Genomic DNA, 27,084 nt, shown 5'->3' with positions numbered 1-27,084 from the left:
TGTATATATATGACTACAAAGAATATACTAGAAAATATGTACAGCAGGTTAAACTTTAGCAAAGTAGCTGAATATAAAATTACCTCAAATAAATTAACAGCCTTTCTTCATACAAATTATAAACAGAATGATAAAGAAATTAGGGAAACAACACATTTAACAATAGCCAGACATAGTAGTAAAATAAACTTCGTGTAACTCTAACCCAGCAAGTGAAAGATTTATATGACAAGAACATCAAGTTTCTGAAGAAGTAAGTCAAAGACTATCTCAGAAGATGGAAAGATCTCCCATTCTCATGGATCTGTAGGATTAACATAGTTCAAGTGGCCGTGCTGCCAAAAGTAATCTACAGATTAAATGCAATCCTCATTAAAATTCCAACACAATTTTTCACAGACAGAGAAAGGGAAATTCTCAACTTTACATCATAAAACAACAAAATCAAGATACCTAAAATGATTCTCATGCATAAAAGAACTTCAGAGTAATCACCATCCCTGGCCTCAAGCTGTACTACAGAGCAATAGAGATAAATACCCCATGGTTTTAGTACAGAGATAGATATGTTGATCAATGGAATAAAATTGATGAGTCATAAAATAAACACATAAACCTAGGGGTATTTGATCTTAGACAAAAAAGTCAAAACCATACATTGAAAGAAAAGAATCATCTTTGACATATGGTGCTAGTATAACTGGCAGAATGTAAAGTTATCCATATTTATCAATTTGTATAACGCTCAAGTCCAAGTGAATCAAGGACCTCAATATAAAGCTAGATACACTGAGTCTAGTAGAAGAGACAGTAGGAGAAAGCTACCTTCTTTAACACAGTGGCTTGAGGGCAAATTTCCTGAGCAGAACACCAATAGCTCAGGTTCTAATAACAATTGATAAGTGAGACTAATGGAATGGAAAAGCTTATGTAAGGCAAAGGACTGTCATTTGGATGAAATTGCAACCTACAGATTGGGGGAAAACCTTTACTAAATCGACATCAGATAGATGGCTAGTATCCAAAATATATAAAGAACTCAAGAAGTTAGACTCAACAAAACCAAATAATCCCATTAAATATTGGGTACAGAGCTAACCAAAGTTCTCAACAGAAGGACATTGCTGGTGAGATTGCAAACTAGTACAACTACTCTTCAAATCAATCTGGTGGATCCTTGGAAAATTGGAAATGTTTCTACCTGAAGACCCAGTTATACTACTCTTCTGCCTATAACCAAAGATGCCCCACTATACCAAATAAGGATATGTGCTCTAGTATGTTCATTATTTGTAAAAACCAGAAGCTGGAAAAACACAGATGTCCCTCAAACAAAAAATAAATACAGAAAAGGTGTTTCATTTATACAAGAGAATACTATTCAGTTACTAAAAAGGAGGATATGAATTTTACAGACAAATGGTTGGGAACATCATCTGAATGATATAACCCATACCCGCAAAGACACGCAGGGTACATACTTCCTGATAAGTGGATATTAGTCAAAGATTCAGAATACCCATGTTAAGAATAGTCGTGGTACAGCTCATATACCTTATGAAGCTTAATAGATAGAAAGTCCCAAGTGTGGATGCTTTAATCCCAGTTAGAAGAGGGAACAAAATAATCACTAGAGGCAGAGAGAGGGCAGAACACAGGTAGGGCAGTGGAAGAAGAGGCAGAAAGGGGAAGGATCACATATGTAGAGAGAAAGGAGAGAAGCCCAGAAGACCAGGAGAATAAATGGTAATATGCCTCAGCAGAGGGTGGGGAGCACAGGCAATTGCTAGAATGTTCCAGAGACCAGGGATGTGAGAGGCTCCCAGGATTCAATACAGATGACTTTAATGTCTAACAGTGGGGAGATGGAACCTTAAAAGACAACCTTCATAGACGTGGCTCCTAATTGAAGTATGGGGCCATCCAGTCATCTTCAAAATTTTTAACCCAGTATTGTCCATGTCTAAAGGAAATGCAGGGACAAAACGGGACATAAATTGAAGGAAAGGCCATCTAGTGACTAGCACAACTTGTGATCCATTCCATAGGTGGTCACCAAACCTTGACACTGTTACTGATACGATGTTATGCGTGCAGACAGGAGACTAGTATGGGTGCCCTCTGAGAGGCTCTAACAACAGCTGACTGAGACTGATGCTGATACTTACAGATAACCATTGGACTGAGGTCCTGCACCCATATAAAAAGTTAAGGGAAGGATTGAAGAAGCTGAAGGAGATGGTAACCTTATAGAAAGAACAGTATCAACTAACCCATACCTCTCAAGAGTTCCCAAAGACTAAGCCACCAACCAAAGAACATTCATGGGCTAGTCTGTGGCCCCCAGCACATATATAGCAGAATATTATTTTGTCTTGCCTCAGTATGAGAGGATGTGTCTAATCCTGTAGAAACTTAATGCCCCGTAGGGGGGTAGATGCTGGTTGGGGTAAGGTGAGGGTGGGTGGTGGGTGGGTAAAATGCACCTTCTTAGAAGCAAAGGGGAAGCAGAATAGGGTGAAAAACTTGGGAGGGGGAACAAGTAAGCGGGGACATTTGGAATGTAAATAAAATAACTTAAAAATGCCCACCATCCTTAGTCATCAGGGAAATGCAAATTGAAAGTATTTTGAAATTTCATCTTATGTCCATGAACATAGGTAAGATTAATTGAACAAATGACAAGTAACATTGGCAAAGAGAAAGGAGAACACCAATTCATTGCTGGAGGAAGTGTAGAAATCAGTGTGGTAGTTCCTTGGGAATGTAGAAACATACCTACCTTAAGATATAGCTATAAAACTCTTTCACCACTTATGCCTAAATGTATTTCATGCTATCACAGAAATTCTTGTTGAACCATGTTTATTCCTGCTACCTTTATATTAATAGGAAGTTGCAAACAATCAACAAGCCCCCCAACAGATGAATAGATAAAGAAAATGTAGTATATTTGCAGAATTGAATATTACTTGGCTGCTACAAAACCCCAAAATCTTGAAATTTGCCCATAATAGGATGAAATAAGGAAAACTGAAAACATCCTGATTGAAGTAACTCAGACCCAGAAAGAAAATTATGGTATATACTCACTTATATCTCGACATAAGTTGCTGTGTCTAACTACAATCCATAGAACCATAGGGGGTAGGTATAGGATAAGGGAATGTCAGGGGAGGGGGAGCGATAATTCTCTCTAAGAAAGCAAAATAGACAGCTATGGTTGTCGGTAGGCCTGAAATTGAAGATCATGTGGAGAGGGAAGTGAAATGGGAGAAACGGAAGAGATACATGCAGATACTGCAAAACTTAAGGATCGTTTTGGGGGCGGGCATGAAGACAACATAAAGTAGTAACTTACTAAAATACATACATATATGAAGTCAATCTAAATGAGATTGTAAATTTATGGGAGACAAAGTCCCAAGTCTCATTTTTTTTCCTCCAAATGAAGATACCAGCATCAGAATTATGTCACATCTAATGAAGCCCTTAGCAACACCCAAACAATCCAGGTTGTTGCCACAATTATAGGTTATTCTGCACAAATTGGTTGCAGGGCCCCACTACTTAGGACGACACTTACTCAATTCATTGAACATGGAGTGTTGAGTTAGTGCCTACACAGAACCTTAAACCATCAGTACTAGCAGGCTAGTGTCTTGGATATAGGATGTTACTCTGCATGCTACCGAAGAAGAAATATAAACACCAACTAAGCTTCAAACCTTGCAAATCAATGTACAATGATGTCCTACTTGCAAGATATACTAGTTCAATGAAGGCACAAAGGTCTAGAAGTGACATGCCATTCTCTAATTTGACTTAAGGCCCACTCCATGAATATAAAATGCACCTTAACCTTACACTGTTTGATGAAGAACCTGAGAATAAATAATCCAGGCACCAAGCATAAAGCCAGAAACAATTGATCTGCTAAAATACCCCTAGCTATGAAATGATCCTTATTGCCGTTCTGTTTAACTACAGACCAGTGTCTTGCTTTCCCATCCTTAGAGAAGCTTTCGCCTACATTATATGAAAACAAGTAAAGAAACACACATCAAGATAATATACAGAGACAGAGACCTTTGAACAGAGTACCAAATAGGAAGTCTCCATCAAATTCTTTCCCACAGGGCTCAGAAAACCCCACAGAAGAGGAGGCAGAAAGAATATAAGAACTAGAAGATAGTTGGAACACCCAATCAGAGCCTGCCCCACATGTGGCCCATACATATACAGCCATCCAATTAGACAAGATGGATGAAGCAAAGAAGTGCAGGCTGACAGGAGCCGGATGTAGATCTCTCCCGAGAGACACAGTCAGAATACAGCAAACACAGAGGCGAATGCCAGCATTAGACCATTGAACTGAGAACGGGACCCCTGTTGAAGGAATCTTAGAAAGGACTGAAAGAGCTTGAAGGGGCTTGAGGCCCCATATAAACAACAATGACAACCAATCAGAGCTTCCAGGGACTAAGCCACTACCCAACGACTATACATGGACTGACCCTGGGCTCCAACTGCATAGGTAGCAATGAATAGCCTAGTAAGAACACTAGTGGAAGGGGAAGACCTTGGTCCTGCCAAGACTGAACCCCAGTGAACGTGATTGTTGGGGGGAGGGCGGTAATGGGGGGAGGGTGGGAGGGGAACACCCATATGGAAGGGGAGCGAGAGGGTTTAGGGGGATGTTGGTCCAGAGACCGGGAAAGGGAATAACAATTGAAATGTAAACAAGAAATACCCAAGTTAATAAAGATGGAAAAAAAATCAAAAAAAAAAAAAAAGAAAAAAAGAAAAAAAAGGAAAAAAAAGAACCTTCTTAAGCAACATAATTAACATGTGTGAACTCACAGAAACCATGCAGAAGGCCTGCACTGGTCTTCAATAGGTCCTTTGCATATATATTTTGGCTTCCAGTTTAGTGTTATGTCATTCTTGAAAGTGTGAATTAGTGAGTCTGATTCTTGTGCCTTTTCTGGGGTTTTCTCTTTCTTTGGTTTGTCCAATTCTGATGTATTGGTTCTGTTTAATCTTATCCTATTTTCCTTTTTTTTTCCTTTTTCTTTTAGTTTACCCTTAACCCAGAAAAGTCTATGTGTTTTTGATCAAGAGACAGAAAGGAAGTAGATCCAAATGGTAGGGGAGTTGGGGAGAGACTGGGAGGAGTAGATAGAGGGAAAATCATAGTAAGAATTTATTATGTGAATAAAATATTTTCAATATAAGGAAAATTTTAAGTAGAATGTAACTAATTTTTATGCATTTAACCTTAATTCATAGCAGTTTTGCTTATGACATATTTAGTCTATAATGGAAATAATTTGTATCATTAAAGTTTAGTACATCTTAATTAAATGCTATTAGATCTTTCCTTCTTTAGATTACATGGATACTGCTTAGCCGTGATCATAGTTTCTGAGGAAAATCTCCATTATAATCTGACTGTGTCATTGACTTTGTGGTTTGAGAGATATTATTGATTTTTTTAGGTCTTAATTCTCATGTATCTGAAAATGACACATTAATAGGATACTTTATATTGTTGCTACAGCAAACAAAATATGAAATTATTCTTGTAATGATTGTTAATTGTTTAGTCATTATTGAATATTTGCAAGATGACAAAGTGTACTTAATTAGTATAAATAATAAATCATATCTTAACAAACTCAGGAATAATCACTCAATATATTTATATTTATTAACAATAAATTAGAACTAATTTGTACTGGCTGATGTTGAAGAAAGTGATTACAAAGATCAAATAAGAGGGGCGGCACAGGTCTTCCTGGTTGCTGCCGCTGCAGAGAGCCCCTGGGCAGCACCCCACGAGCGAACCTGAGCCTCGGGACCACAGGTAAGACCAACATTTCTGCTGCAAGAAAGCTGCCTGGTGAGCTTGGGACACACGGAAGCAGAATTCCTCTAGGACCGGGCACGTTCTGTGTTTACCGGAAGTCCCACACCCTCGGATCCTGGCCCGCAACAGCTCTCTGCTCCCAGACCAGGTGAGAGAGAGAGCCAACAGCCTGGTCAGGTGGGCACTCCTGAGGCTGCAGAGCGGAAGAGACCACCAACACTGCTCACCCCTGCCCACATCCCTGGCCCAAGAGGAAACTGTATAAGGCCTCTGGGCTCCCGTGGGGGACCGGCAGGACCCCTGCCAGAGACACCACAGGACCCTGAAGGAAACAGACCGGATAAACAGTTCTCTGCACCCAAATCCCGTGGGAGGGAGAGCTAAACCTTCAGAGAGGCAGACAAGCCTGGGAAACCAGAAGAGACTACTCCATGCACACACATCTCGGACGCCAGAGGAAAAAGCCAAAGACCATCTGGAACCCTGGTCCACTGAAGCTCCCGGAAGGGGCAGCACAGGTCTTCCTGGCTGCTGCCGCTGCAGAGAGCCCGTGGGCAGCACCCCACGAGCGAACTTGAGCCTCGGGACCACAGGTAAGACCAAATTTTCTGCTGCAAGAAAGCTGCCTGGTGAACTCAAGACACAGGCCCACAGGAACAGCTGAAGACCTGTAGAGAGGAAAAACTACACGCCGGAAAGCAGAACACTCTGTCCCCATAACTGACTGAAAGAGAGGAAAACAGGTCTACAGCACTCCTGACACACAGGCTTATAGGACAGTCTAGCCACTGTCAGAAATAGCAGAACAAAGTAACACTAGAGATAATCTGATGGTGAGAGGCAAGCGCAGGAACCCAAGCAACAGAAACCAAGATTACATGGCACCATCGGAGCCCAATTCTCCCATCAAAACAAACATGGAATATCCAAACACACCAGAAAAGCAAGATCTAGTTTCAAAATCATTTTTGATCATGATGCTGGAGGACTTCAAGAAAGACGTGAAGAACTCCCTCAGAGAACAAGTAGAAGCCTACAGAGAGGAATCGCAAAAATGCCTGAAAGAATTCCAGGAAAACATAAATAAACAAGCAGAAGCCCATAGAGAGGAGACACAAAAATCACTGAAAGAATTCCAGGAAAACACAATCAAACAGTTGAAGGAATTGAGGATGGAAATAGAAGCAATCAAGAAAGAACACAGGGAAACAGCCCTGGATATAGAAAACCAAAAGAAGAGACAAGGAGCTGTAGATACAAGCTTGACCAACAGAATACAAGAGATGGAAGAGAGAATCTCAGGAGCAGAAGATTCCATAGAGATCATTGACTCAACTGTCAAGGATAATGTAAAGCGGAAAAAGCTACTGGTCCAAAACATACAGGAAATCCAGGACTCAATGAGAAGATCAAACCTAAGGATAATAGGTATAGAAGAGAGTGAAGACTCCCAGCTCAAAGGACCAGTAAATATCTTCAACAAAATCATAGAAGAAAACTTCCCTAACCTAAAAAAAGAGATACCCATAGACATACAAAAAGCCTACAGAACTCCAAATAGATTGGACCAGAAAAGAAACACCTCCTGTCACCTAATTGTCAAAACACCAAACGCACAAAATAAAGAAAGAATATTAAAAGCAGTAAGGGAAAAAGGTCAAGTAACATATAAAGGCAGACCTATCAGAATCACACCAGACTTCTCTCCAGAAACTAGGAAGGCCAGAAGATCCTGGACTGATGTTATACAGACCCTAAGAGAACACAAATGCCAGCCCAGGTTACTGTATCCAGCAAAACTCTCAATTAACATTGATGGAGAAACCAAGATATTCCATGACAAAACCAAATTTACACAATATCTTTCTACAAATCCAGCACTACAAAGGATAATAAATGGTAAAGCCCAACATAAGGAGGCAAGCTATACCCTAGAAGAAGCAAAAAACTAATCGTCTTGGCAACAAAACAAAGAGAATGAAAGCACACAAACATAACCTCACATCCAAATATGAATATAACGGGAAGTAATAATCACTACTCCTTAATATCTCTCAATATCAATGGCCTCAACTCCCCAATAAAAAGACATAGATTAACAAACTGGATACGCAACGAGGACCCTGCATTCTGCTGCCTACAGGAAACACACCTCAGAGACAAGGACAGACACTACCTCAGAGTGAAAGGCTGGAAAACAACTTTCCAAGCAAATGGTCAGAAGAAGCAAGCTGGAGTAGCCATTCTAATATCAAATAAAATCAATTTCCAACTAAAAGTCATCCAAAAAGATAAGGAAGGACACTTCATATTCATCAAAGGAAAAATCCACCAAGATGAACTCTCAATCCTAAATATCTATGCCCCAAATACAAGGGCACCTACATATGTAAAAGAAACCTTACTAAAGCTCAAAACACACATTGCACCTCACACAATAATAGTGGGAGATTTCAACACCCCACTCTCATCAATGGACATATCATGGAAACAGAAATTAAACAGTGATGTCGACAGACTAAGAGAAGTCATGAGGCAAATGGACTTAACAGATATTTATAGAACATTCTATCCTAAAGCAAAAGGATATACCTTCTTCTCAGCTCCTCATGGCACTTTCTCCAAAATTGACCATATAATTGGTCAAAAAACGGGCCTCAACAGGTACAGAAAGATAGAAATAATCCCATGCGTGCTATCGGACCACCACGGCCTAAAACTGGTCTTCAATAACAATTAGGGAAGAATGCCCACATATACGTGGAAATTGAACAATGCTCTACTCAATGATAACCTGGTCAAGGAAGAAATAAAGAAAGAAATTAAAAACTTTTTAGAATTTAATGAAAATTAAGGTACAACATACCCAAACTTATGGGACACAATGAAAGCTGTGCTAAGAGGAAAACTCATAGCGCTGAGTGCCTGCAGAAAGAAACAGGAGAGAGCATATGTTAGCAGCTTGACAGCACACCTAAAAGCTATAGAACAAAAAGAAGCAAATACACCCAGGAGGAGTAGAAGGCAGGAAATAATCAAACTCAGAGCTGAAATCAACCAAGTAGAAACAAAAAGACCATAGAAAGAATCAACAGAACCAAAAGCTGGTTCTTTGAGAATATCAACAAGATAGATAAACCCTTAGCCAGACTAACGAGAGGACACAGAGAGTGCGTCCAAATTAACAAAATCAGAAATGAAAAGGGAGACATAACTACAGATTCAGAGGAAATTCAAAAAATCATCAGATCTTACTATAAAAACTTATATTCAACAAAACTTGAAAATCTTCAGGAAATGGACAATTTCCTAGACAGATACCAGGTATCGAAGTTAAATCAGGAACAGATAAACCAGTTAAACAACCCCATAACTCCTAAGGAAATAGAAGCAGTCATTAAAGGTCTCCCAACCAAAAAGAGCCCAGGTCCAGACGGGTTTAGTGCAGAACTCTATCAAACCTTCATAGAAGACCTCATACCAATATTATCCAAACTATTCCACAGAATTGAAACAGATGGATCACTACCGAATACCTTCTACGAAGCCACAATTACTCTTATACCTAAACCACACAAAGACACAACAAAGAAAGAGAACTTCAGACCAATTTCCCTTATGAATATCGACGCAAAAATACTCAATAAAATTCTGGCAAACCGAATTCAAGAGCACATCAAAACAATCATCCACCATGATCAAGTAGGCTTCATCCCAGGCATGCAGGGATGGTTTAATATACGGAAAACCATCAACGTAATCCATTTTATAAACAAACTGAAAGAACAGAACCACATGATCATTTCATTAGATGCTGAGAAAGCATTTGACAAAATTCAATACCCCTTCATGATAAAAGTCTTGGAAAGAATAGGAATTCAAGGCCCATACCTAAACATAGTAAAAGCCATATACAGCAAACCAGTTGCTAACATTAAACTAAATGGAGAGAAACTTGAAGCAATCCCACTAAAATCCGGGACTAGTCAAGGCTGCCCACTCTCTCCCTACTTATTCAATATAGTTCTTGAAGTTCTAGCCAGAACAATCAGACAACAAAAGGAGATCAAGGGGATACAGATCGGAAAAGAAGAGGTCAAAATATCACTATTTGCAGATGACATGATAGTATATTTAAGTGATCCCAAAAGTTCCACCAGAGAACTACTAAAGCTGATAAACAACTTCAGCAAAGTGGCTGGGTATAAAATTAACTCAAATAAATCAGTTGCCTTCCTCTATACAAAAGAGAAACAAGCCTAGAAAGAAATTAGGGAAACGACAGCCTTCATAATAGACCCAAATAATATAAAGTACTTCGGTGTGACTTTAACCAAGCAAGTAAAAGATCTGTACAATAAGAACTTCAAGACACTGAGGAAAGAAATTGAAGAAGACCACAGAAGATGGAAAGATCTCCCATGCTCATGGATTGGCAGGATTAATATAGTTAAAATGGCCATTTTACCAAAAGCAATCTACAGATTCAATGCAATCCCCATCAAAATACCAATCCAATTCTTCAAAGAGTTAGACAGAACAATTTGCAAATTCATCTGGAATAACAAAAAACCCAGGATATCTAAAGCTATCCTCAACAATAAAAGGACTTCAGGGGAAATCACTATCCCTGAACTCAAGCAGTATTACAGAGCAATAGTGATAAAAACTGCATGGTATTGGTACAGAGACAGACAGATAGACCAATGGAATAGAATTGAAGACCCAGAAATGAACCCAGACACCTATGGTCACTTGATTTTTGACAAAGGAGCCAAAACCAGCCAATGGAAAAAAGATAGCATTTTCAGCAAATGGTGCTGGTTCAACTGGAGGGCAACATGTAGAAGAATGCAGATCGATCCATCCTTATCACCCTGTACAAAGCTTAAGTCCAAGTGGATCAAGGACCTCCACATCAAACCAGACACACTCAAACTAATAGAAGAAAAACTAGGAAAGCATCTGGAACACATGGGCACTGGAAAAAATTTCCTGAACAAAACACCAATGGCTTATGCTCTAAGATCAAGAATCGACAAATGGGATCTCATAAAACTGCAAAGCTTCTGTAAGGCAAAGGACACTGTGGTTAGGACAAAACGGCAACCAACAGATTGGGAAAAGATCTTTACCAATCCTACAACAGATAGAGGCCTTATATCCAAAATATACAAAGAACTCAAGAAGTTAGACAGCAGGGAAACAAATAACCCTATTAAAAAATGGGGTTCAGAGCTAAACAAAGAATTCACAGCTGAGGAATGCCGAATGGCTGAGAAACACCTAAAGAAATGTTCAACATCTTTAGTCATAAGGGAATTGCAAATCAAAACAACCCTGAGATTTCACCTCACACCAGTGAGAATGGCTAAGATCAAAAACAAAGGTGACAGCAGATGCTGGCGAGTATGTGGAGAAAGAGGAACACTCCTCCATTGTTGGTGGGATTGCAGACTGGTACAACCATTCTGGAAATCAGTCTGGAGGTTCCTCAGAAAATTGGACATTGAACTGCCTGAGGATCCAGCTATACCTCTCTTGGTCATATACCCAAAAGATTCCTCAACATACAAAAGAGACACGTGCTCCACTATGTTCATCGCAGCCTTATTTATAATAGCCAGAAACTGGAAAGAACCTAGATGCCCTTCAACAGAGGAATAGATTCAGAAAATGTAGTACATCTACACAATGGAATATTACTCAGCTATCAAAAACAACGAGTTTATGAAATTCGTAGGCAAATGGTTGATACTGGAAAATATCATCCTGAGTGAGCTAACCCATTCACAGAAATACATACATGGTATGCACTCATTGATAAGTGGCTATTAGCCCAAATGCTTGAATTACCCTAGATCCCTAGAACAAACGAAACTCAAGACGGATGATCAAAATGTGAATGCTTCACTCCTTCTTTAAATGAGGAAAAAGAATACCCTTGGCAGGGAAGGGAGAGGCAAAGATTAAAACAGAGACTGAAGGAACACCCATTCAGAGCCTGCCCCACATATGACCCATACATATACAGCCACCCAATTAAAGAAGATGGACGAAGCAAAGAAGTGCAGGCCTACAGGAACCGGATGTAGATCGCTCCTGAGAGACACCGCCAGAATACAACAAATACAGAGGCGAATGCCAGCAGCAAACCACTGAACTGAGAATAGGCCCCCGTTGAAGGAATCAGAGAAAGAACTGGAAGAGCTTGAAGGGGCTCGAGACCCCAAAAGTACAACAATGTCAAGCAACCAGAGCTTCCAGGGACTAAGCCACTACCTAAAGACTATACATGGACTGACCCTGGACTCTGACCCCATAGGTAGCAATGAATATCCTAGTAAGAGCACCAGTGGAAGGGGAAGCCCTGGGTCCTGCTAAGACTGAACCCCCAGTGAACTAGACTATGGGGGGAGGGCTGCAATGGGGGGAGGGTTAGGAGGGGAACACCCATAAGGAAAGGGAGGGGGTAGGGGGATGTTTGCCCGGAAACCGGGAAAGGGAATAACACTTGAAATGTATATAAGAAATACTCAAGTAAATAAAAAAATAAATAAATAACTTGCAATAATAGATATTAATGTATTTGTATTATGTTTAATATATCAATGCTATTGATATTATCAACATAGACCTATATTGTGTAGAAGAGATATTAAAATTAATGTCTATATTCATATTAATCTATTTGTGTTAGTATCAACATAGTAACCAATTATTAACATGTTGCTATTAATAATAGTGTTAATGGTGGCTACCAATTAAATCATCCCTTCTGTACCAAAAAAAAAAAATAAAAAAATAAAAAACAAACAAAAAAACAAAGATCAAATAAGAGATTTTAGAAAAGTCAACACTATTCAATGTACATAGATCATGTGCAAGGTGAGATGCTGTTTAGAAATAATTGTTCATGAATAACTAAATCATTTCTACATTTATATGGGTTGTATTAACTGAATAGATCATGAAATTAAAGTTCACACATGTACCTTTCCAATATCCCTTTAGTCTGTTATAAATTCCAGAAGATAACAATATTCTCAAGTTTCCCTCTCTAAACCTCCACACCTTTCCTCCAGTTCTTTAGGAGCTTATATTTGTCAAGGAAGCTGAATGTATATTTAGGGAAATGTTGAGTTCTCCATTGCCTTTCATGAATAAGGAGTAGAATAGATTTTTGTCTTCATGGTTTCCTGCCAGGGTATCAAACATCATGTAATGTCATTTCACATGCTTCCTGAGTCTCCTATTTAACCTTACATGTGGTTTTCATGTAATATCTATCAGAATTCCATTCCAATATGAAGTATTTAAAATAAGCTAGGAAGGACACAGAATTCGTAAACCTTCTTTGGTGGCTGAACCAGAGTAGATTGCTTCAACATCTACCACAGGCCAGTAGGAGATCAGCTCCTGAAGGTTTGGACCCTGATGTCAGTGTGAAGCTGATTTATTTTGCTTAGCTCTGCTGTGTGAATCTCATCTCCCATGCATGCTTTTTTTCCATCCCTAATGAGTGTTGGAGTGATAGAAGACCCTATCAGCATGAATAAAATTCCCAGAGTTTAGACCCATGAGCCAAAATAAAATTTTCTTTCATATAAATTGTTCAGGTATTTTAATTATGTATTATTTCCATGGAATGTTTTTTCTTCATTTCTTTTTTGCGGAGCTGGGGACCGAACCCAGGCCTTGTGCTTGCTAGGCAAGCGCTCTACCACTGAGCTAAATCCCCAACCCCTCCATGGAATGTTTTAAGAACTTGATTTGCAATATATCATGAAGACTAAATTAGAATTCTAATATTTTATGATGATGATTATATATGGACTTCATGCTTCACTAGACTCTTAATGTACAGCCTCACTGATTTACAAACACATTCTAAGAAGGAAGTGAACGAATCAGGAATCTGAACCATGTCAGAAAAATATGTGCAATGGCAAGCTAATGACACTCTTCTCTATTCAATTAACTCTGTATTTCTTAGTAAGCTATGAAAGTGAATTCAATTGCAAATGAGGAGCATGGTTATAATTCTTCCTGCCAAAATGCTATAGTAATTGTTTTAAAAAAGAGTTTTTATTTTTATGAATAAAACTTCCATTTGAAATATACCTGTGCAATATAAATGTCACCATCATTTCCTCAGATGATGGGTTGAGAGTTATACTCTAGCTGTGCAAATATATGACTTTAACTGAGTTCCAAGAGTTTCTATCTTGGTTCTAACTACCCCTAGGCCCAGGACTGGAAGTTTCTAACCTCTGTACTACCTAATATTCCAAGGTGACTGGTTCAATCAGATACCTCTTGGTTTTTGACTGAATTGTTCTGCTTGGCCTCATGCTAACTATGGCAATATGTTCTAATGCTCTATTCTTATTCTCTGGCTCATTCTGTCTCCAACTGCATTTGCTAGTTTTTTTCTGCGCTCTGTCTCTTTAAAACTGTCCTAATAAGACTGCCATCCACACACACCACATACCACACACCACACACCACGCATCACATACCACCATCATCCCTCTCTTCCCTTAAGCAGTTTCTCTTTTTTGTCTGTTTTTATGAGAGATGGGTATATCTTATCTCTGACTCATTCTGCAAATCTTTCTGTGGTTGTGACTTTGTTTCTCATTTCATCTTCACTTACAAGCATGGCTATGTCTTTCTACAAACAACCTTAACCTTCATTGTTAGGAACTAAAGGTGTGTACTAAAAGCATGTCTATATTCCAGCCTGGATCATAATTTTAATCCAGGATATAACTGCATTATTGCTGGACCACATAGACCTGGAAGAAGGCTTTTGATGTGATTCTTTGTGAGAGAAGCCACGTGGCTGGATTGAAATTCCTTTAGAGTAAACTATGTTCAACATAATGTAGATTGTAATACATTTAATGGTTATGCTTTTCTTAAATATTTTCCTGTTTTGTAATGTAATATAAATAAAATTTAATTTTACTGTTAAACATTTTATAATTTTCTACAATCTATTGTATAAGCAAGAATGCGTCCAGATATAATTTTTACAGGTACAGGCCCTCAAGTAGAAAACCTTTCTCCTATCAATGAGAAAGATAGAAATTTGAAGGTTATCCCCCTAGACAAAAGTATAGAGCAGAAGAAAGAAACTGGCCAGGCCCTGGAACTGCAATTATACCAGCTGATTCAGCAACTCTCTCCCAGGAACTAACTGATCACAAAGTTAGATTAAAATCTTAAAGAACATTCTTGAGAAATAGGAAGCTGCTCCCAGGAACTGACTGACCATAAAGCTAAACAATCTTGAGAAACAGGAAGCTCCTCCTTGTGATTTTTACTGGGATTCTAGACATTTTTCTATGACACCCTCCCTACCTTCTTGGGTTTTGGTTTCTTTCATTAAATACCTCTTCTCCCAGCTACTTGGGGTCGAGCTCTTCTACTCCTGCGTGTGATACTAGTCTCGACCCCAGTGCAGTGGTTCCTATCAATATTACAGCAAGGATGGTCTCACATGAGTTCTTGGGGGGTCGTGTCATCCTGAGACTTGAGTGAGGGTCTCCCCGCTCTGAGGCATCTTTCAAATGTACTATGGATGACAACTTGAAAATTTTGGGTGAAGATGAGTCTTACTTATTTCAATGCTTATAGTAATTCCTTGTATATCAGTATTACTATGGAAATTTTATGAAAATTAGAAGCATAACAAATACCACTGAAGTAAATTGTACCACTTCTAGATTGGCCATAATCAGTTATCTTTCTTTAAAGATATCCATAACTCTAATATGATTCATGCATTAAAGGAAAACATACAAGGCAACTGTCACTAACAAGAAACTAAAACCAGCATTTCCTGCACTGTCGAAATATACTGTTTGACTAATTTCTAGCATTTTTGTTTTTAAATTTTATTTGAAATTATAATATAATGACATCATTTTCCCTTCCCTTTTCTCTCTGAAACTCTACCATGGACCCTCCAGCTATCTTCCATCTTTAAATCCAAGTCATTTTCCTTTTACTTTACTCATTTATACAAACACACACACACACACACACACACACACACACACACACACACTCATACATACCCCTAAGTGCATGACAATTCTTTCCTATTCCTTAATGCAGAACAGTAAAAAAAAGGATTAGTTTACTTTAACACACTGGTCATTTTGTAAAGAGAATTTGAATTTCCAATAACGAAAAAATTTTAATTCTGCAAAATATTTTGTCATAGCATACGAGTAGAAAAAAATCCTCAAATATTTACAAGAAGAAAAGAAAAAGGTGTACAAAATAAAGAAAAATGGAAAAGAGAAAAAGAGAAAGGGAGGGAAGAAAGAATACAGGAAAGAAAGAAGGTTGAGAAAGAGTGGGGAAGGAACGGTCATCAAATCCTGTTCAATTGATAATACTAATGCACCTGAATTAATGACTGAAATTCATTGGGGGTTTTGAAATATCAAGAATTATCATTTAAAATGTATGTAAATGATCACTACATCATTTCTGATATAAATACCTGTGCATCTCTGAAGTTATGATAGAAAGGATTTCCATTTTCTATAGGGAGATGTGAGAAATCCCTTGCTTCAAATAAAACGATCAAGAAATATTTAATGATCAGCAAGGGAGTTTTCACCTGCTCCGTTTCCGACCTGGGCTGCTTCACCCCTCCTTAGGCAACCTGGTGGTCCCCTGCTCCCAAGAGGTCACCATGTTAATGCCAAACTTAATGTGGACACCAGATCTGCATAGCGCACTACAGCCCAGAACTCCTGGTCTCAAGCGATGTCCTGTCTCAGCCTCCCAAGTAGCTGGGTCTAAGGGATGGCAGACTGGTAAAACCTTTCTGGAAATCAATCTGGAGTTTCCTCACAAAATTGGACATTGAATGACCTGAGAATCCAGCTATACCTCTCTTGGGCATATACCCTAAAGATGCCCCAAGATATAACAAAGATACATGCTCCACTATGTTCATAGTAGCCTAATTTGTAATAGCCAGAAACTGGCAAGAACCCAGATGCCCTTCCACAGACGAATGGATGCAGAAAATGTGGTGCATCTACACAATGGAATATAACTCAGCTATCAAAAACAATGTCTTTGTGAAATTCACAGGCAAATGGATGGAACTGGAAAATATCATCCTGAGTGAGGTAACCCAATCACAGAAAAACACGCATGGTATGCACTCATTGATAAGTGGCTATTAGCCCAAATGTTCGAATTCCCCTAGATGCACAGAACACACATAAATCAAGAAAGATGACCGAAATGCAAATGCTTCACTACTTTTTTAAAAGGGGAACAAAAATACCCTTGGGAGGGAACAGAGAGTCAAAGTCTAGAAAAGAGGCAGAAGTAGGGGTTGGGGATTTAGCTCAGTGGTAGAGCGCTTGCCTAGTAAGCACAAGGCCCTGGGTTCGGTCCCCAGCCCCTGAAAAAAAGAAAAGAAAAAAAAAGAGATCGGAAAAGAGGCAGAAGGGACACCCATTCAGAACCTGCCCCACATGTGGCCCATACATATATAGCCACCAAACTAGATAAGATGGATGAAGCAAAGAAGTGCAGGCTGACAGGAACCGGATATAGATCTCTCCCGAGAGACACAGTCAGAATACAGCAAACACAGAGGCGAACGCCAGCATTAGACCATTGAACTGAGAACGGGACCCCTGTTGAAGGAATCTTAGAAAGGACTGAAAGAGCTTGAAGGGGCTTGAGACCCCATATGAACAACAGTGCCAACTAACCAGAGCTTCCAGGGATTAAGCCACTACCCAAAGACTATACATGGACTGACCCTGGGCTCCAACCTCATAGGTAGCAATGAATAGCCTAGTAAGGGCACCAGTGGAAGGGGAAGCCCTTGGTCCTGCCAAGACTGAACCCCCAGGGAATGTGATTGTTGGGGGGAGGGCTGTAATGGTGGGAGGATGGGAGGGGAACACCCATAGAGAAGGGGAGGGGGAGGGGCTGGGGGATGTTGGCCCGGAAACCGGGAAAGGGAATAACAGTCAAAATGTAAATGTGAAATACCCAAGTTAATAAAGATGTAGAAAAATAAAGAAATAGATCAGATGTCTCTTTGTGCGAATATTTTTATGCCTTTTTGTAAATTTGTTTTTATCATATCCCTATACTTTATTAAATATTTTGCCTACAGAGTGAATAGCTGATAATTGTTACCCTTAAAGTCAGGATCTTTCATGGTAGTCCTTTTAATTTCCTATATCTTGAGCCATAATTTATAGATACTGAAAGATTTAAGCTGTGAGACAACCAAAGTAATTTCATATTCTTATCTAACATGTCTACTAACAATCGCCACAAATATCTGCCAAAGACTTATACTTAATTATCTATAATATTTTCAATATTGATCTACAAATATCAGAACACAAGTCACAAATTTATGCCATCAGAAAATTATTCATTTCTAATAACAAAAGGAAGTGACATTGAGATTTCCATTAAATGGCTAAAATAGTTCCCTAAATTTGATCAGTACAAAATATTCAAACATGTGATAATTCTATGACTTCTTTCCTATCCCTAGTTTTGTGATTGTCAGTAATCACATCAAATTTCATGTTTTTCTTCACTTTACACCTGTCAAAATCAAGTAGATATGAAATGCATTACTAAGCACAAAAAATCCAAATTTTCTCATTATCCATATTATCAGAAGGAAATACATAATATCATACTGTGATCCATTATTCCATGAATACAATAAAATATATTTCAATAGATTGTGTGAAGAACATCATTTGAACATAAGAATGGGAAAGAAAGTATTGCAGTATAGACTAGATAATAAGAAATCGGAACCAGCAATGCTCGACATTTAAACAATACATTATTTAGCAACCATAAAGTTAGGAGTAAGATGGTAATAATTGTAAATGTAACATTTATTCACCTGATGCAATTGTCCTCTCAAAGACTTACTGCTAAATAATCTCACCTTTTCTAGTTCTTTCTAAACTCTGGCTAGCAGGTTCATCTTGGCTGTTCTAGATCAAACTCCCTTAGGAAATGACTGATTCAATCTGACTTCTCTCAGCTTTCCACTGAAATTCTTTGCTTAGCCTCAACCTAACTATGGAATTTTTCCTAATCTTCTGCCTCCTTTTTATTCTATGGGTACAACTGCTTCTGACGACCTGTACTTCACAAACTGCACAAACCAAACTGAACTGAAGAAATGCACAATAAGGAAATTCAATCCAGCCACATTCATGCTCTGACAAAGGATTAAAAGACCTTCTAGATCTGTGTGATCAGGCTGTAAAGAAACACCTTTAATTCTTCTGACTGAAAGATAGCACAGCTTTAGTGCACACCATTAATTCCAAACAATGACACCTAAGTGAGGGTCAGGTAAAGTAATGAATCATAGAAGGATTTGACATAATGAGTCAGAGACTGGATAAAAGAAACTGTCAGGAGAACAGAGGGGAAAGAAAGTAGATTTAAGTGAGAAGCATACACACACACACACACACACACACACACACACACACACAAACACAGAGACAGAGAGACAGAGAGACAGAGAGACAGAGAGACAGAGACAGAGAAAGACAGAGACAGAGACAGAGACAGACATACAGGGAGACAGCCAGGGAGACATGGTGACAGACAGGCATACAGGGAAACAGATAGGGATTGAGGGTGACAGATGGAGAGAGAGAGGAGGCAGATTTACAGAGCCAGAGTTTAGGTGAAGAGAGAACAAGACAGAGAATAAGAAGGAATCAGATTAGAACAAATTGACCGAGTTCGTTCGAGGACATACAGAACAATAAGTGAGAAGCCAGAAGAAGCCATCTTGGAGAGAAATTTGAGCTAGAACAGTTTGAGTTAAATTACCCATACTGAGTTCAGTAAGAATTAGAAAAGGGGAGCTTAAAAAAAAAGAAAAGAAAAGAAAAGGGGAGCTTATTCGAAAGCAAGTCTCAAACACAACAACTACATCTAGAGAATAAAAGTTACTTTACTTCCTCTGTTTTGAACCTGCTTCTGGAGCAGAACTGGGACACTGGCTCTGCACCCATTCCTACAACAACCAGAGGGAGCTAGACTCCCAGGTTCTCGGAAATGCACAGGATCACAAGTTCTAATGTGCCCAGGGTCACAGAATCATAGAGTAATTTTAACTTCCAGGATATCAGTTACACCTAGGATCACTGGAGCTCTGTCTGACACACTCAAGAGCACTGCTGAGGCCACAACCTCTTTCCCAAAACCTAGCATAACCACAGAAACCAGGGAAACACGAACACCCACCCAGCAAGAGGCACAAGTTCCTTCCAGCTTGCAACTGTCTCCCTTACAATCCCAGGGTTATGGCTCCCCACCCACTAACTGCAACATCCAGAGAAAGCTTGACTTCCAGGAGCTCTGACATAACAGGATCTTTGGAGCTTTGTCACACCAGGATTTCATCCCAGAAGCAGCTTGACTTCCAGGATATGACACACTCGGATCTCGGGATTACAGGACCCTAGAATCACAGGATCATAGAGACTGCTGGAATCCGAGGATTTCTGACACAACCAGATCACAGGAGGGACAGGCTCCAGTCAGAGAAAACAAGGGCAGTTAGCACTAGAGATAACCAGATAGCCAGAGACAAGGGCAAGAACATAAGCAACAGAAGCCAATGTTGCTTGACAACATCAGAAGCCAGTTCTCCCAGCACATCAAAGCCCTGGATACGCTACCACACATAAAAAGCAAGATTATGACCTAAAGTCCCATCTCATGAATAAGACAGAGGAATTTAAAAAGGACATAAATACCTCACTTAGAGAAATACAGGAGAACACAGATAAAAAAGTAGAAACACTCAAAGAGAAAACAAATAAATCTCTTGAACAAATACAGAAAAACACAATCAAACAGGTAAATGAATTGAACAAAACCATCCAGGATCTAAAAATGGAAATATAAACATTAAAGAAAATGCAAAGGGAGACAACCCTAGATATTGATAAATCAGGGAAAAGATCAGGAGTCACAAATGCAAGCATCACCGTAGAATACAAAAGAAGAGAGAATCTTAGGTGTAGAAGACAACATAGAAGACATTGATACAATAATTAAGAAAGCAAAAGCAAAAAGCAAAAAGATCCTAACTTAAACATTTAAGAAATTCAGAACACAATGAAAATACAGAAGTTAAAAATAAAAGGTATAGAAGAGAGTGAAAATTCCCAACTCAAAGGGCCAGTAAATATCTTCAACAAAATTATAGAAGAAAACTTCCCTAACTTAAAGAAAGAGATGCTCTTAAACATACAAGAAGCCTACAGAACACCAAACAGATGGGACTAGAAAAAAATTCCTCTAGTCACATAATAATTAAGCACCAAATGCATAGAACAACAAAAATAATACTGAAAGCAGTAAGGGAAAATGGTTAGTAACATATAAAGGGAGACCCATCAGAATGACACCAGAGTTCTCAACAAGCACTATAAAAGCCAGAAGATTTTGGGCAGATGTCATGCAGACCCTAAGAGAATGAAAATGTCAGCCCAGGCTACTATAGCCAACAAAACTCTCAATTACCATGAAGGGAGAAACCAATATATCCCATAACAAAACCAAATTTAAACAATATCTATCCACCAGTCCAACCCTACAGAGGATAATAGAAGGAAAAATTCCAAAACAAGAGGGGGAATCATACACAAGAAAAAGCAAGAAAGTAATCTTCTCAGGAGAAACCAAAAAGAAGTGAACCACAGAAGCATAAGACCTCCTCTAAAAACAAAAGTAACAGGAAGCAACAATCATTGTTCTTTAGTATTTCTCAAAATCAATAGACTCAATTCCCCAATAAAAACACATAGACTAGCAGTCTGGATACAAAAACACAACACAGCAGTTTGCTGTATATAGATAATGCATTTCAATGACAAAGACAGACATTACCTCCACATAAAACAGTGGGAAAAATACTGCAGGCAAATGGTCCCAAAAAGCGAGCTGAAGTTCCAATTCTAGTATCCAATATAATATAGGCTTTCAACCAAAAGTTATCAAAAAGGATGGGGAAGGACACTACATGCTCATCATAGGAAAAATCTACCAAGAGAACCTCTCATTTCTGAATATCTATTCCAGAAATGAAAAGGTATCTACGTATGTAAAAGTAACATTACTGAAGCTCAAAGTACACATTCAACCTCACACAATAATGGTAGGAGACTTTAACACCTCACTCTAACCAATGTACAGACCATGAAAAAGAAACTAAACAGAGACACAGTGAAACTAACAGAAATTAAGAACCAAATGAACTTAGCAGATATCTATAGAACATTTTATCCTAAACAAAGGAGTATACCTTTTTCTCAGTACCTTATGGCACCTTTACAAAAATTGACCAGATAGTTTGTCACAACGCAGGCCTCAATACATACAAGGAGATTGAAAATAATCCCAAGCATTCTATCAGATCACCATGGACTAAGACTAGTCTTCAATAAAAAAAATTACAAAAAAACACAAACACATGGAAATGGAACAATGCTCTACTCAATAGTAACTTGATTAAGGAAGAAATAAAGAAAACTAAAGACTTTTTTAGAATTTAATGAAAATGAAGGCACAACATACCCAAACTTGTGGGACACAATGAAGGCAGAACTAAGAGGAAAACTCATAGCTCTGAGTACTTCCAGAAAGAAATTGGAAAGAACATTTTCCAGCAGCTTAATAGCACCTCTGAAATCTCTAGGACAAAAAGAAACAAATACAACCCAGAGGAATAGACAGCAGGAAACAGTCAAACTCAGGGATGAAATCAAACAACTAGAAACAAAGAGAACTACATAAAGAATCAACAGCATTAGGAGTTGGATCTTTGAGGAAATTAACAAGATAGATATTTCCTTAGCCAGTCTAACCAGTGGGCACAGAGACAATATCCAAATTTATAGAATCAAAAATGAAAATGGAGACATAACTTCAGAAACAGAAGAAATAAAACAAAACCAAAACATTAGATCCTACTCCAAAAGCCCATACTGAATGAAACTGGAAAATATAGATGAAATAGATGAGTTTCTAGAAAGATAACAATTAACAAAATAAAATCAGGATCAGGTAAACCATCTAAACTGTCCTATAATTACTAAGGAAATAGAAGCAGTCATAAAAATCTCCCAACCAAAAAGAAGAATAGGACTAGATGGTTTCAGTGCAGAATTCTATCAGACCTTCAAAGAAGACCAATAATCATCAAACCATTCCACAAATTAGAATCATTCTATAAAGCAATAGTTGCATTAATACCTATGTGAGACATAGACCCAACAAAGAAAGAGAACTTCAGAACAATTTGCCTCATGAATTTTGATGCAAAATACTAAATAAAATTCTTGCAAACAAAATCCAAGAACACATCAGGATGATCACTTATCATGATCAAGGAGACTTCATCCCAGGGATGCAGAGATGGTTCAATATACAGAAATACATTAAAGTAATCCACTATATACACACACTCAAACAAAAAAAACCCCACATTATCACCTTATTAAATGCTGAAAAACCTTTGACAAAATATAAAACCCCTTCATGCTAAAAGTATTAGAGAGAATAGGAATTCATTGTCCATAATGAAATATAATAGAATGAATATAAAGCAAGTCAATAGGCAACATCAAACTGAATGGAGAGAGACTTGAAGCAGTGCCACTAAAATCAGGGACAAGAAAAGGCTGTACACTCTCCTCCTATCTATTCAAGATAGTACTTGAATTTCTAGCCAGAGTAATTAGGCAACAAAAGGAGATCAAATGGACACAAATTGGAATGGAGGAAGTCAAGATAGCACTATGTGCAGATGATATGATAGTATACATAAGCGATGCAAAAATATCCAGGAGAGAAATCGTACAGCTGATAAAAACTTCAGCAAAGTAGCTGAATAGAAAATTAACCCAAACAAATAAGTACCCTTCCTCTACTCAAAGGATAAGTAGGCTGAGAAAGGAATTAGACAAATGGCACCCTTTACAAAATCACAATAGTTAGTGAAAGATCTGTATGACAAGAACTTCAAGTCTCTGAAGAAAAAAAATTGAAAAAGTCCTTAGAAGATGGAAAGATCTCCCATACTAGTGGATTGGCGAGATTAACATAGTAAAAATAGGCATCTTACCTAAAGCAATGTACAGATTCAATGCAAATGAATCTTCATCAAAATTACAACTCAATTCTTCACAGAGATAGAAAGCAATTCTCAAATTTATGTGGAATAACAAAATTGCCAGGATATCAAAAACCTTGCTCAACAATACAAGAATTTCTGGGGAAATCACCATCCCTGACCTCAAGCTATATTGCAGAACAGTCATACTAAAGACCACATGGTATTGGCACAAAGACAATAGATAGGGGGTTGGGGATTTAGCTCAGTGGTAGAGCGCTTGCCTAGCAAGCGCAAGGCCTGGGTTCGGTCCTCAGCTCTGGAAAAAAAAAGAGAGACAATAGCTAGGTATACCAATGGACTAGAATTGAAGACTCAGATATCTGTCAGCTCCTCCTGCACCATGCTAAACTAGATGCTGTCATGTGCTTGCCTTGATAATAATGTACTGAACCTCTGAACGTGTAAGCCAGCCCCAATTAAATATTGTTCTTATGAAAATTACCTTGACCATGGTATCTGTTCACAGCAATAAAACCCCAATGAGACAGAAGCTGGAACCAGGGACTGGGGTATTGCTGTGATGGGCCTGACACTGCTTTTGTTTGTAAGAATATGGATTTTGGAACTTTGGATTTAGAAAGCAGTAGAATGCTTTAAATGGGACTTAATGGGCTATTCTAGTAGGAACGTGGCAGGCTTTGTTACTGAAAGTGATTTGAGTTGTGAAGATCTGGGACAATAGGTTTCAGTGGAGAAGAACTTTAGTATGTGGCCTTGAGGCTGTTTTTGTAGTATTTTGCGGAAGAACACGGCTGTTTTTGCCCTTGTCTGAAGATTTTGCAGCTAAGGTGAAGAGAATCAGAATAATTGCATTGACAAAGGAAGTCTCAGAAATGCCTATCATATACTTTGTTCTCTGATTAAGTCTCATGATGTATGTTTTGAACAAATGTAGCAAGTTTAGAAGGGAAAAATATAAAACATATAGCTCGAGAATTAAAGGGGGCAGTAGGATGTAAAATGGAGCTGAATTCTGTGTTAAAGAATATTAAATTGAATTAAAGGAGGGGGGCGTTCTGACAAGATCCTACCCACCTAAGTTGAGATCCAGGTATAGTGGTACACACATTTAATCCTAGGGGATCGAGCCAAGCAGATTTCTAAGTTCAAAGCCAGCCTGGGACAGAATAAATTCTAGATGAAGAAGAGCTTAAATCCCAGGAGTCAGGCATGCAGATCTCTGAGTTCAAGGTCAACCTACAGAAGAAGATTGAGGTCAGCAAAGCTTAGGTAATAAGGGAGATAGAAAGCAGGAAGGTAGAGATAATGTAATAGAACAAGAATCAAAACTCAGTAGCTTCAATCATGTGGCTCTGACTTTAGAGTCCAGAATGAAAGGGGAACAATTGATACTGGTTAGCTGGAGATAAGAAATTAGTGGTGATTAAGAAGAGACCAGCATCACTTAGGTGAAATCTTGTGATTGCAGAAAGAAGCTGTGTTCCAGAGATATCAAGAGTATGTAAGAGTCACCCAGGTTTTGAAGGAATGAAGGGTTCATGAGGAACAGCTGAGGCTTGGCACGATGTGAGGCAATTGAAGGCCATTGATGAAGGTACAGCTTTGGTTGTAGTTGATTGTCTAAACTGGAGAGGTCAGGCAAAGTATTTGAGGCTATGAACAGAGCCTATGAGAGGCTATTGGTTAAGGCTAGTTGCAACAGAAGACCCCAGCATATTAGAGGTTCCAGTACCATGGAATGATCCCTAAGAACAGTGGGAGTGTAGTGGATCAACCTAATCTTAGAGTGCTACAGAGGGCAGATCTGAAGATAGGAAGTCAGACCTTTGGAGGATCCCAGAACATCATTATAAATGGATCCCAGAAATTGAAACAAGAAGGTGAAACATTGAAGTTGCCTTGGAGACCCCAAGATTTTTGAGATAACAGAGCTGTAGGATATCACCTGAGATATTCTGCTAACAGGGAGTGGAACCAGCACAGGAAAAGAAGCTTTTCATACTCCATATTGATATAGACTATGGCGTCTTTGGAAGTTAGACTAATTGTACATTATAAATCATCCTGTGGCTAGATATGTCCCCCATAGAATCATGTGTTTGAACAAGGCTATGGTGGCCAGGGAGTGGAATGTCATGGTTTGAATATGCTTGGCCTAGGGAATGGCACAATTAAGAGGTATGGCCTTTATGAAGTAGGTATGTCACTGTGGGCCAGGGCTTTAAGCATCTCATCCTAGCTGCCTGGAAACCAGTCTTTTGTCAGCAACCTTCATATGAATGATGTAGAGCTCTCTGGTTCTCCTACACCATACCTGGTTGGATGCTGCCATTTTTCTGCCTTGATGATAATGGACTGAACCTCTGGACAAACCCTTAAACCAGCTCCAATTAAAGAGTTTTCTGGTCATGGTGTCTGTTTACAGCAGTAAAATCCTAACTAAGACAATGATTCTTGTAGGTTTTGTGAACAATTTGCACTATTAATAGAGGAGTCATATGGACAAGATGAGCATTAAGTGATGAACAGACCTATGGGGAAGAGTTAAACTGAATAAGAGGATGGTTTATTTAAATCCTGGATAAGACAAGGCAGGATCATATGTGATCTCATGACACAACCCAGAATTATATCATTTATGGATTTTTTAATTTTGGAATTCTCCATTTAACAATGTTGTACATGTTTTTCAAACCATATACGATATGAATAACTCAAGCCATGGAAGGTGAAGATATGGATTGCAGAAATCTGGATCAGCTTATTTGAATTGAATGAAAATGACTAATTTAAATTATAAAGACATAAATATTTTTTTCAGTAATATTTGAGCTACAAACCCACAAAAATCTGTACATCTGAAACAGAGTTGATATTAACCCCCAAATTTACATTATTGACCTAGATGACATTTAAATAATTAGTTACTGCTTGATTCCACATCATACATTTTACAGATGAGAATATAAGGAAGGCCATTACATACAGCCACTAAACCCAGACAATGTTG

General features: G+C 38.6%; 1 pseudogene; it reads right to left on the bottom strand.

Annotated features, from left to right (window-relative positions):
• Positions 1-16,488: 16,488 nt before the first annotated feature.
• On the bottom strand, positions 16,489-16,608 carry LOC148001351 (signal recognition particle RNA; annotated as a pseudogene).
• Positions 16,609-27,084: the final 10,476 nt, after the last annotated feature.

This window comes from Rattus norvegicus, chromosome 14 (assembly GCF_021556685.1).
Source record: "Rattus norvegicus strain SHRSP/BbbUtx chromosome 14, alternate assembly SHRSP_T2T, whole genome shotgun sequence".
Lineage (NCBI taxonomy): Eukaryota > Metazoa > Chordata > Mammalia > Rodentia > Muridae > Rattus > Rattus norvegicus.
Note: the sequence above shows the minus strand (reverse complement) of the source record. Positions and strands in the feature narration are given on the sequence as shown.